Source organism: Dipodomys merriami, unplaced genomic scaffold (assembly GCF_024711535.1).
Source record: "Dipodomys merriami isolate MVZ:Mamm:240054 unplaced genomic scaffold, mDipMer1.0.p SCAF_196, whole genome shotgun sequence".
NCBI classification, from domain to species: Eukaryota; Metazoa; Chordata; class Mammalia; order Rodentia; family Heteromyidae; genus Dipodomys; species Dipodomys merriami.
This window is the reverse complement of record NW_027203337.1, coordinates 732,732-741,832: the sequence shown is the minus strand read 5'-3', so window position 1 is coordinate 741,832 and position 9,101 is coordinate 732,732. Positions and strand designations below refer to the sequence as shown.

The 9,101-nt window shown below is 38.8% G+C and overlaps 1 pseudogene; it reads right to left on the bottom strand.

Annotated features, from left to right (window-relative positions):
* Positions 1–2,237: 2,237 nt before the first annotated feature.
* LOC138831438 (golgin subfamily A member 7 pseudogene) lies at positions 2,238–2,781 on the bottom strand (annotated as a pseudogene).
* Positions 2,782–9,101: the final 6,320 nt, after the last annotated feature.

Below are 9,101 nucleotides of genomic sequence, written 5' to 3'. Positions count from 1 at the left end.
CACCAAACCACGGAGCACCCAAATTTAACCAAGAAACACTACATTCCCTCAATTTTCACATAGATCCAAAGACATTAATTGTTGGGAACTTTATCCCACCCCTATCCTCACTTCATAGATCAAACTGACAAAAACTCAACAAAGAAACCACAAATCTAAACAACTAGATTTAACAGACATCTACCTAATATTTCTCCCAGAAGTATCAGAATACAGGTTTTTCTCAGCACCACACAGAACATTTTCCAAATAGACCACATTTTAGGTCCAAAGCAAACCTGTCCAATTTGAGAAATATTGAAGTTATACCTTGCATTACTAAGAACACAAGGGAATAAATTTAGAACTCAACACCAAAAGCCACCAAAGAAAGTCCTGTAACATTTGGATGGTGAACAACACACTATTGAATCACCAATTGGTCACGGAATAGATTAGAAAGAAATTCAAATGTTCATGATATTCAACAAAAATGAACACAAAAATTACCAGCTCCTCTGGGACAAAGCAAAGGCAGTACTCAGAGGCAATTTTATAGCTCTGAGTTCCTACATCAACAAATTGGAGAGGGCTGAAATCAAAAATTTAGACAGATCTGAACCTCCTTGAAAAAGAGCAGCAAGATAAACCCCAATCCAGTAGTCGGAAAGAAATCATTAAATTAAATCAGAATTAAACGAATTAGAATCTAAAAAACAATACAAAGAATCAACACAACAAAGAGTTGATTCTTCAATTAAATTAACAAAATAGACAGACCTTTAGCAAAACTTAGAAAAAGAATAGAGCACAGCTAAATAAATAAATTCAAAGATGAGAATGGAAACTTCACCACAGAAAGTACCAAGATTCAGAACACTATAAGGGAATACTTCTCAAAACTTTATGCTTATAAGGTTGAGAACTTGGCAGAAATGCACCATTTCCTAGCAAATATTGACATGCTGAAACTAAACCAAGATCAGTTGAACCATCTTAAAAGGTCAATATAAAGCATTGAAATAGAAACAGCAATAAGAGACCTCCCATCCAAGAAAAGCCCAGAATCAGATGGATTTACAGTGGAATTCTACAAGGCCTTCAAAGCAGAGCTCACACCCATACTCCTTCAAATCTTCAATGAAATTGAAAGAGAAATTTCACTACCAAACTCATTCTATGAAGCCATCATAACCCTCATCCCAAAACTGGGCAGGGACTCATCAATTAAAGAGAAGTATAGACCCATTTCTTTGATGAACATTGAAGCAAAAGATCTCAACAAAATTTTGCATTGATCATGGTCTATGGTGGTCTGTTAAGGGGCATCCAAAATATGGGCACTTCTTCTGGGGGCTCATCCGTGATGCCCCCCATAAACTCACCCAGACCCCAAAGCATGGAGTCGTGAAAAACCCGACAAGTAAGTTGAGTCATTACCGTTCTCTGTTTTTGGTCGCCTGCAGATTCTGTATCTGTAATTCTGGTTTCCCGCGGGATCTGTATTCTGGTTGGCAAAGAGTCTTGTAGGACACGCTATAGGGCTGCCACGGGGTCTGTGGGAGAATTCCCGAGTCCCCATCTGAGTGAATTGCTGTTTAGTTCAACCTTTATGTGGTTAACAAATTAGCATCCACTTCATTGTGCTTATTTGTGTAAATGAACAAGCAACACAAACCACATCTTCCCACATCCAAAGGTAATGCAAATAAACCTAAGTCTCCCAAGAAAAGAATGACCATTGCATTAAATATTGATTTTATGAGCGATAATTGCTGTAATAAAACAAACAACATTATACTTCTTTTTTCGTTGAGCTTCGGCTTGAGAAACTGAACAGCAGAAATAAATCTTAAGATATGAAACATGGCAGAAATGATAGTTCTCTGAAATCTGGGAGATGCATTGGCAAAACCACAGACATAATACACCCCTCACCTAGAGAAAAGCTTTTTATTAATCTGAATTTTGGCTAATATTTGACTTCTTGCAGTATAAAGCTACCAGGGAAACTGGCTCAAGGAATGAAGAGAACCAATGGCAATTTTTTACCTGGTGGCAGGTAAGAAACAAACTTTGTATTAGGCCCTCTAACTGCATACGTTATTAAATGACTGAATTTAAAAAAGTGAAATGCTTCATTGTATTTTCTCAGAAGCTAATCAAAGATGACAAGTCCTATACAATTTGGAGACACAAAGTGGATGCTGAGTGACTAGAAATCAAATCAGGTGTGGAATTTTAGAAAGTTAGTAAATGGCACCATGGCTCTGGAAGCAGATACAAAGGAATGATGCTCTGGAGAGGAGGTAGGGACACTCTGTGATCGGCCCATGGACAGATGAGGGTTCCAGCTGGAGGTGGGATCTTTAATTCTATGGCTTATCTTCCAGTGCTCAAAACTCTGTCTTCATAAATGGTAATTTCAATAACTCGAAGTCCTCTCTCAATGGGGTCAGTCAGGAGGAGGCCTTGGGGAGCATATATCTTCTCATTCTGTTCTTGAATATATTTGGAGACTTTCTTCATTATGAGAACATTCTCATAATGGGTTTCCATACACAAGAAGATGGTATATGCTGTCAAACAAGCCAAAAAGCCTTCAAGATATGACTGGCCCCCAAGCTTCTCTGCTTCTGCATAAAGATTATTTAGAGTTTGAACTGTTTCTTCAACTTGCTGCCTATCAATCCTGTTCTCCAACTCTGCAGGAAACTTGGTCCGGAACTGACAGCGTGTGCCACTGCTGTAGTCGCACTGAATGAATACCTTCCTGGACACCGGCGCCTGCTGCAGCCTCATGGTGAGGACAGGACCCACCTCCCCACCTCCTAGGCCCTCCAGCTGCTGTCGCGCTGGGCCCCATCAATCCCTTTTTAAGATCAAGAGTCCAGAGTAAGTTTTGGAAAAACGAGGCAAAATAGATAAAATAATTATTTTAAAAAAATAAGCATAAAGAATAGTGTTAACAGGTGTGCAAGTGTTCAGGCTGCATCTGTTGGAGATGGTTACAAGATTAAGCCTTTTGTGTTTGTTTACAAAAATATATGGTTAGTAAAAAAAAATGTCATTTTGGTAAATTATCCTGGGCTATTGGCTAAACAGTCTTAATATCCAACAGGGCCAAAGCCTCCCAAGTCTATGCAATGTATCCTTAACCAGTCTGTGTAGGAATTTGCAGTCCAGCATGAGCTGTGACAGTACCTTGGAGCCACTGAGAGACCTGCTGCTGCAGCTGCACACCCTAATGGGTAAAGTTTGAAGACCAGCTGACAGTCACCTGGAAGAAATCTATATCATCACTCAGACCACCTCCACCATGGAAAAGTAGTCTGAACTCCTTCCGGGTTCAATCACTTGAGACTCAACCCGGTTAAAAGCTGCTAAAACTAAGATCTTGTGGGACATTATTTTGGGTGATATCCAAAAACCCTCTCTATTCCCACAGTAGATATTGGGAGAAAGGATATCACTGGCTTGCTTGCCATAGGCACTTCAGTGCATAGTCACTGGAAATCTACTCTATACTCACAGCCTAGTTTGGCTCTGGTATGGTAATAATCTGAGTGTGTTATCAATGCAGGTAGTAAAAGGATAAGACACAGCTCTGCTCTTAGCTTTAAAATCTAGCAAAATTCTCCATCGCAGTGGTGTTTTGAGGCTGTTCTGAGATAACTTGGTTCCACAAGCAAGAGGAAAAAATGGGCAGTTTTACACTCTAGCCACAAAGAAGCTCGAGGAATTTTGTAAAGAAGAGCAGGGTAGTAAAGGAAACCTTGGGGGAAAAATTGGGAAAAAAATTGGTATCCTTTGGATAAAAAATAAATAAAAAAGGACGTCTTAAAATGTTTAAAAAATATAAGGACCTTTGGTACTGTTATTTTTTTACTCACAATTGGACCTTGTAAAAAAAGAGATCAGTGCAGTCCATCTCTTAGTTCTGAGATCCCAATACCAAACTGTAAATATAAAAGACTGTGCCAATTAGGGGACCATGATTGGTTCCCGCTGCTCTAGAAGAGGATGGACTGAAGATCTACAGAAACTGCATTTTAAGATTAAGTCAACAACCTGTAGCTGTGCTGCCCTGAGAATACCCTCAAAAGAGGAACAGTTCTCAAAAAACCGCAGGCTGCCACCAACCCTGCCCACCCTTAAGGAACAGACCAGTTGCCTAATTGTTCCATCAGAAAAATGGTAGTGCCATCAGGGTGGACTTAAAACCCCTGAAAATGTGAACTTGCTTGTTTGGAAACCCCCTGAACTTGTGAACTCGCTTGTGTGAAACTCCCTAAACTTGATTGTTTGATACTATAAAAGCTGTGCTAAGTTTTAATTTTGTACTCAGGAACTCTTAGCGTCACTGGTTACCGAGTGTGCAGAGAACCAAGCTCTAGCTTGCAATAAACGACTCTTTGCTGTTTGCATTGATCGTGGTCTCTGGTAGTCTGTGAGGGGGCATCTGAGATCTGGGCACTTCACCTAGGAATTAACTTAACCACAGAAGTGAAGGATCACTATGATAAAAAATTTAAAAACCTGAAAAAGGAAATCAAAACAGAACTTAGGAAGTGGAAAAACCTCCCATGATCCTGGATTAGAAGGATCAACATTGTGAAAATGGCAATACTTTCCAAAGCTATCTACAAATTCAATATGATACCTATGAATATTCCAGCCTTATTATTCAAGGAAATAGAAGAGTCAATCCAAAAATTCATATGGAACAATTAAAGACCCCGAATAGCAAAACTGATGCTTAACAAAAAGAACTGTGTTGGAGGAATATCAATACCAAATTGCAAACTCTACTACAAAGCCATATTAAACAAAAGAGCTTAGTAGTGGCACAAGAACAGACTTCAGAACAAATGGAAGATAATTGAAAACCCAGAAATGGACCCACAGCTCTATAGCCATCTAATCTTCCATAATGGAGGTAAAAATTAGGATGGAAGAAAGACAGCCTCTTCAGTAAATGGTGCTGGCAAAATTGGTTAACAACTTGTAGAAAATAAAACCTATATCCTTCGATATCACCCTTCACCAGAATCAACTCCCAATGGATAAAAATCCTCAGAGTCAAAGGAGACACTCTGCATTAATGTTCATCAACGAGATGGGTCTATAGTTCTCCTTCTTTGATGAGTCCCTGCTTGGTTTTGGGATGAGGGTTATGATGGATTCATAGAATGTGTTTGGTAGTGAACATTCTCTTTCAATTTCATTGAAGAGTTGGAGGAGTATTGGTGTGAGCTCTGCTTTGAAGGCCTTGTAGAATTCCGCTGTAAACCCATCTGGTCATGGACTTTTCTTAGCTTAGAGGTCTCTTATTCCTGTTACTATTTCAATGCTTGATATGGGCCTGTTAAGCTGGTTTAACTCAACTTGGTTTAGTTTTGGCTTGTCAATATTTACTAGGAAAAGATCCATTTCGGTCAAGTTCTCAAACTTATGAGCATAAAGTTTTGAGAAGTATTCCCTTATAATGTTCTGAATTTTGATTGTTTCCGTGGTGATGTTTCCATTCTCATCTCTGAGTTTATTAATTTGGATGTGTTCTCTTCTTTTTCTGATAAGATTTGCTAAGGGTCTGTCAATTTTGTTAATTTTTTCGAAGAACCAACTCTTTGTTTTGTTGATTCTTTCTATAGTTTTTTGGATTCTATTTCATTTAATTCTGATTTAATTTTAATTATTTCTTTCTGTCTACTGCATTGGGGTTTATCTTGCTGCTCTTTTTCAAGGAGGTTCAGATGTCTCATTAAATTGTTGGTTTCAGATCTCTCCAATTTGTTGATGTAGGAGCTCAGAGCTATAAACTTGCCTCTGAGTACTGCCTTTGCTCTGTCCGAGAGGAGCTGGTAATTTGTGTGCTAATTTTTGTTGAATAGGATGAATATTTGAATTTCCTTTCTAATCTCTTCCATGACCCACTTGTGATTCAGCAGTGTGTTGTTCAGCCTCCATGTGTTACTGGACTTTCTTTGGAGGCTTTTGGTGTTGAGTTCTAATTTTATTCCCTTGTGGTCAGAGAGAATGCAAGGTATAACTTCAATGTTTCTGAATTTCGACATGTTTGCTTTGTGGCCTAAAATGTGGTCTGATTTAGAAAATGTTCCATGTGCTGCTCAGAAGAACGTGTATTCTGATGCTGCTGGGTGAAATATTTGGTAGATATCTGTTAATTCTAGTTGATCTATGCAGTTGTTTAGATATGCAGTTTCTCTGTTGAGTTTTTGCCGAGTTGATCTATCTAGTGGGGAGAGTGGTGTGTTAAAATCCCCAACAATTAATGTCTTTGGATCTATATGGGATTTGAGGGAAAGTAGTGTTTCTTGGATAAATTTGGGTGCTCCATTGTTTGGCGAATAGATATTTAGAATTCTAATATCCTCCTGAAGGAAAGATTCCTTAATTAGTATGTAGCAACCTTCTTTGTATTTTCTCACGAATTTTAGTTTGAAGTCTATTTTATCTGATATTAGGATTGCAACACCCGCCTGTGTATGGGGGCCATTTGCTTGATAGATTTTGCTGCAGCCTTTAACATTGAAAATGTGTTTGTTTTTACGGGCAAGATGTGACTCCTGAAGCATCTGCATGGCAAAGGACATAGCTAGCAAGATCAATAGAAAACCCACGGATTGGGAGAAGATCTTCACTAGCCATAGAATGGTCCACCGTCTCATATCTAAAATATACCTGGACCTCAAAAAATTAAATCCCACAACAACAAATCCGCAAAGGAACAACTTCCCAATTAATACGTGGGCTAAAGGATTAAAGAGACACTTCTCTGAAGAAGCAAGAAGGATGCCCTATAGACACATGAAGAAATGCTCACTTTCCCAAGCCATAAAGGAAGTGCAAATCAAAACAACATGGAGATACCACCTCACTCCAGTTAGAATGGCTAAAATCAAGAACTGTAATAACAACAGATGCTGGAGGGGATGTGGGCTGAAGGGATCTTTACTGCATTGTTTGTGGGAGTGTAAATTTGTTCAACCACTTTGGAAAGTAGTATGGAGTTTCTTCAAAAGACTCCACACAGAGCTCCCCTATGACCCAGCAATCCCATATTTGGGCATTTACCCAAATGATCACAAACAAGACCACACTAAATCTAGGAGCAAAACTGTGTTTATTGCAACATTATTTACCATATCTAAGATACGGAACCAACCCAGAAGCCCCTCAGTAGATGAATGGTCAAGAAAATGTGGTATATATACACAATGAAATTCTATGCCTCCATCAGAAAGAATGGCATGGCCTCATTTTTTAGGAAATGGAAAGACTTGGAAAAAATTATATTGAGTGAAGTAATCTAGGCCCAAAGAAACATAGTTCTCATGGTTCCCCTTATTTGCAATATCTAGTATATGTCTGAGAGAAGCAGAAAAGTTCAGATAAATAAATTTTAGGCTAAATAAACCCCAAGATAAGGATTCAAATGGTTTTTCTTCCTTGCGATTATTTTTAACATATATATAAGATGATTTTTTTGGTTGCTTTGTACAGCCCTACTGCACGGTATAACCCCTGTTCTCCCTGTATTTGATGTTGGTATACTTTGTGGATGGGAAGTGAAAAGGAAAATTGTTTAAATAGGGATACAGGGGGACCAATTGCAACAATGAGATGTACAACACATTAAGTCAAAAAATGAACCTAACAACTTTGACTGAGGGGCAGGGGGTGGGCGAGGGTGGTGGGGATGGGCGTGGAGGTGTGTCGTGGGGGAGGGGGTGATGGCAAGGGATGGGAAGGGGAAACAATGGAGGAGGCAACAATGCTTGATAAGAAAAGTACTCCTGGGCTGGAAAGTTTGCTCAGTGGTAGAGTGCTTGCCTTGCATGCATGAGACCCTCGGTTAGATTCCTCAGCACCATATAAGCAAAAAGAAAAAAAAGCGGAAAGTGGCACTGTGGCTCAATTCGTAGAGCATTAGCCTTGAGATGAAGGGTTGAGGGACAGCACCCAGGCCCATAGTTCAGGCCCCATTCCTGGACACCCCCCCAAAAAAAAATGAATGCATTTATTACCTTGTCCATGTAATTGTATACCCTCTCTGCACTATTTCCACAATTTAAAAAAGGCATAATCTTTAACTTCCAAGTTAAAAAGAGACCAATAGCATACCCCCACTTAATTTAGGTTCTTGAAAAAATATTTACTTGGCTTTTTCCCACTTTAATGCTCCAAAATCAATGAAAATTTTAAGAAAATTAATATGATTGTCATTACTTCAATCAGAACACTAACTGTGATGTGCCCTCTTTTTCTCACTTTGCTCTTGGAAAATACTCCTTAAATTGATGATATGTGGTTGATTTGAGAGTCAGAGTTAGAGGCTTCTACTTGTATGATTATCCCAGAATGGTTTAAAGTAGTTTTTTTTCCCCCTATGTTATCGAACTACATTGCCTGGCTGTACTTTGAACACACCCTCACACCTGAGCACATTATTTGAAATTGCACTTCAGCATTTCCTTCATTTCCTTGGCACATTCTTCTTTATTCCTTTTTCTTCTTTTCCACTTTCGTTCTGAGTTCACAGTTGCTCTATTTCCATTTCATCTGTACAAACTGCTAAGAACATTTTTCACGTACCACTTCTTGTTTGCACATGTCCAGTCTATGTAAGAAGGTACTTTCTCCATGTTAAGCAATAGGGTCATACTCACTATCTGAAGGGGAAAGTTCAACAGTGTAACCTTATGCCCACATTAGCGGGTGTACAATTTAAAGCATTTGGAGGCAAACAGACATATTATAATTGAAAGGCTCCTTAGGGACATTTTCTTGGAGCACATTAGATTACCCACGAGAACTATAAATATCCACAAACTTTGGAGCTAATTAGTAAGTATCCAAATTAAAACTAGATCCTGAATGCTGTGTTAATACAAGTCACCATTGTATTATTGTTGCATTAGAATCCTTCCCTACTTGCCAATGTATATGAAAAAAAGAAAGAAAGGCATTAGAGCAAAATGCCTTATCTTTTTAGGCATTTAATCCTAGTAGTGAGGGTACTGTCTGAACTCTTCCATTCAATAAAAGTTTGAAATTTATAAGTGCACTTCCTACATATAAGATTTTGTGGGAAGTAG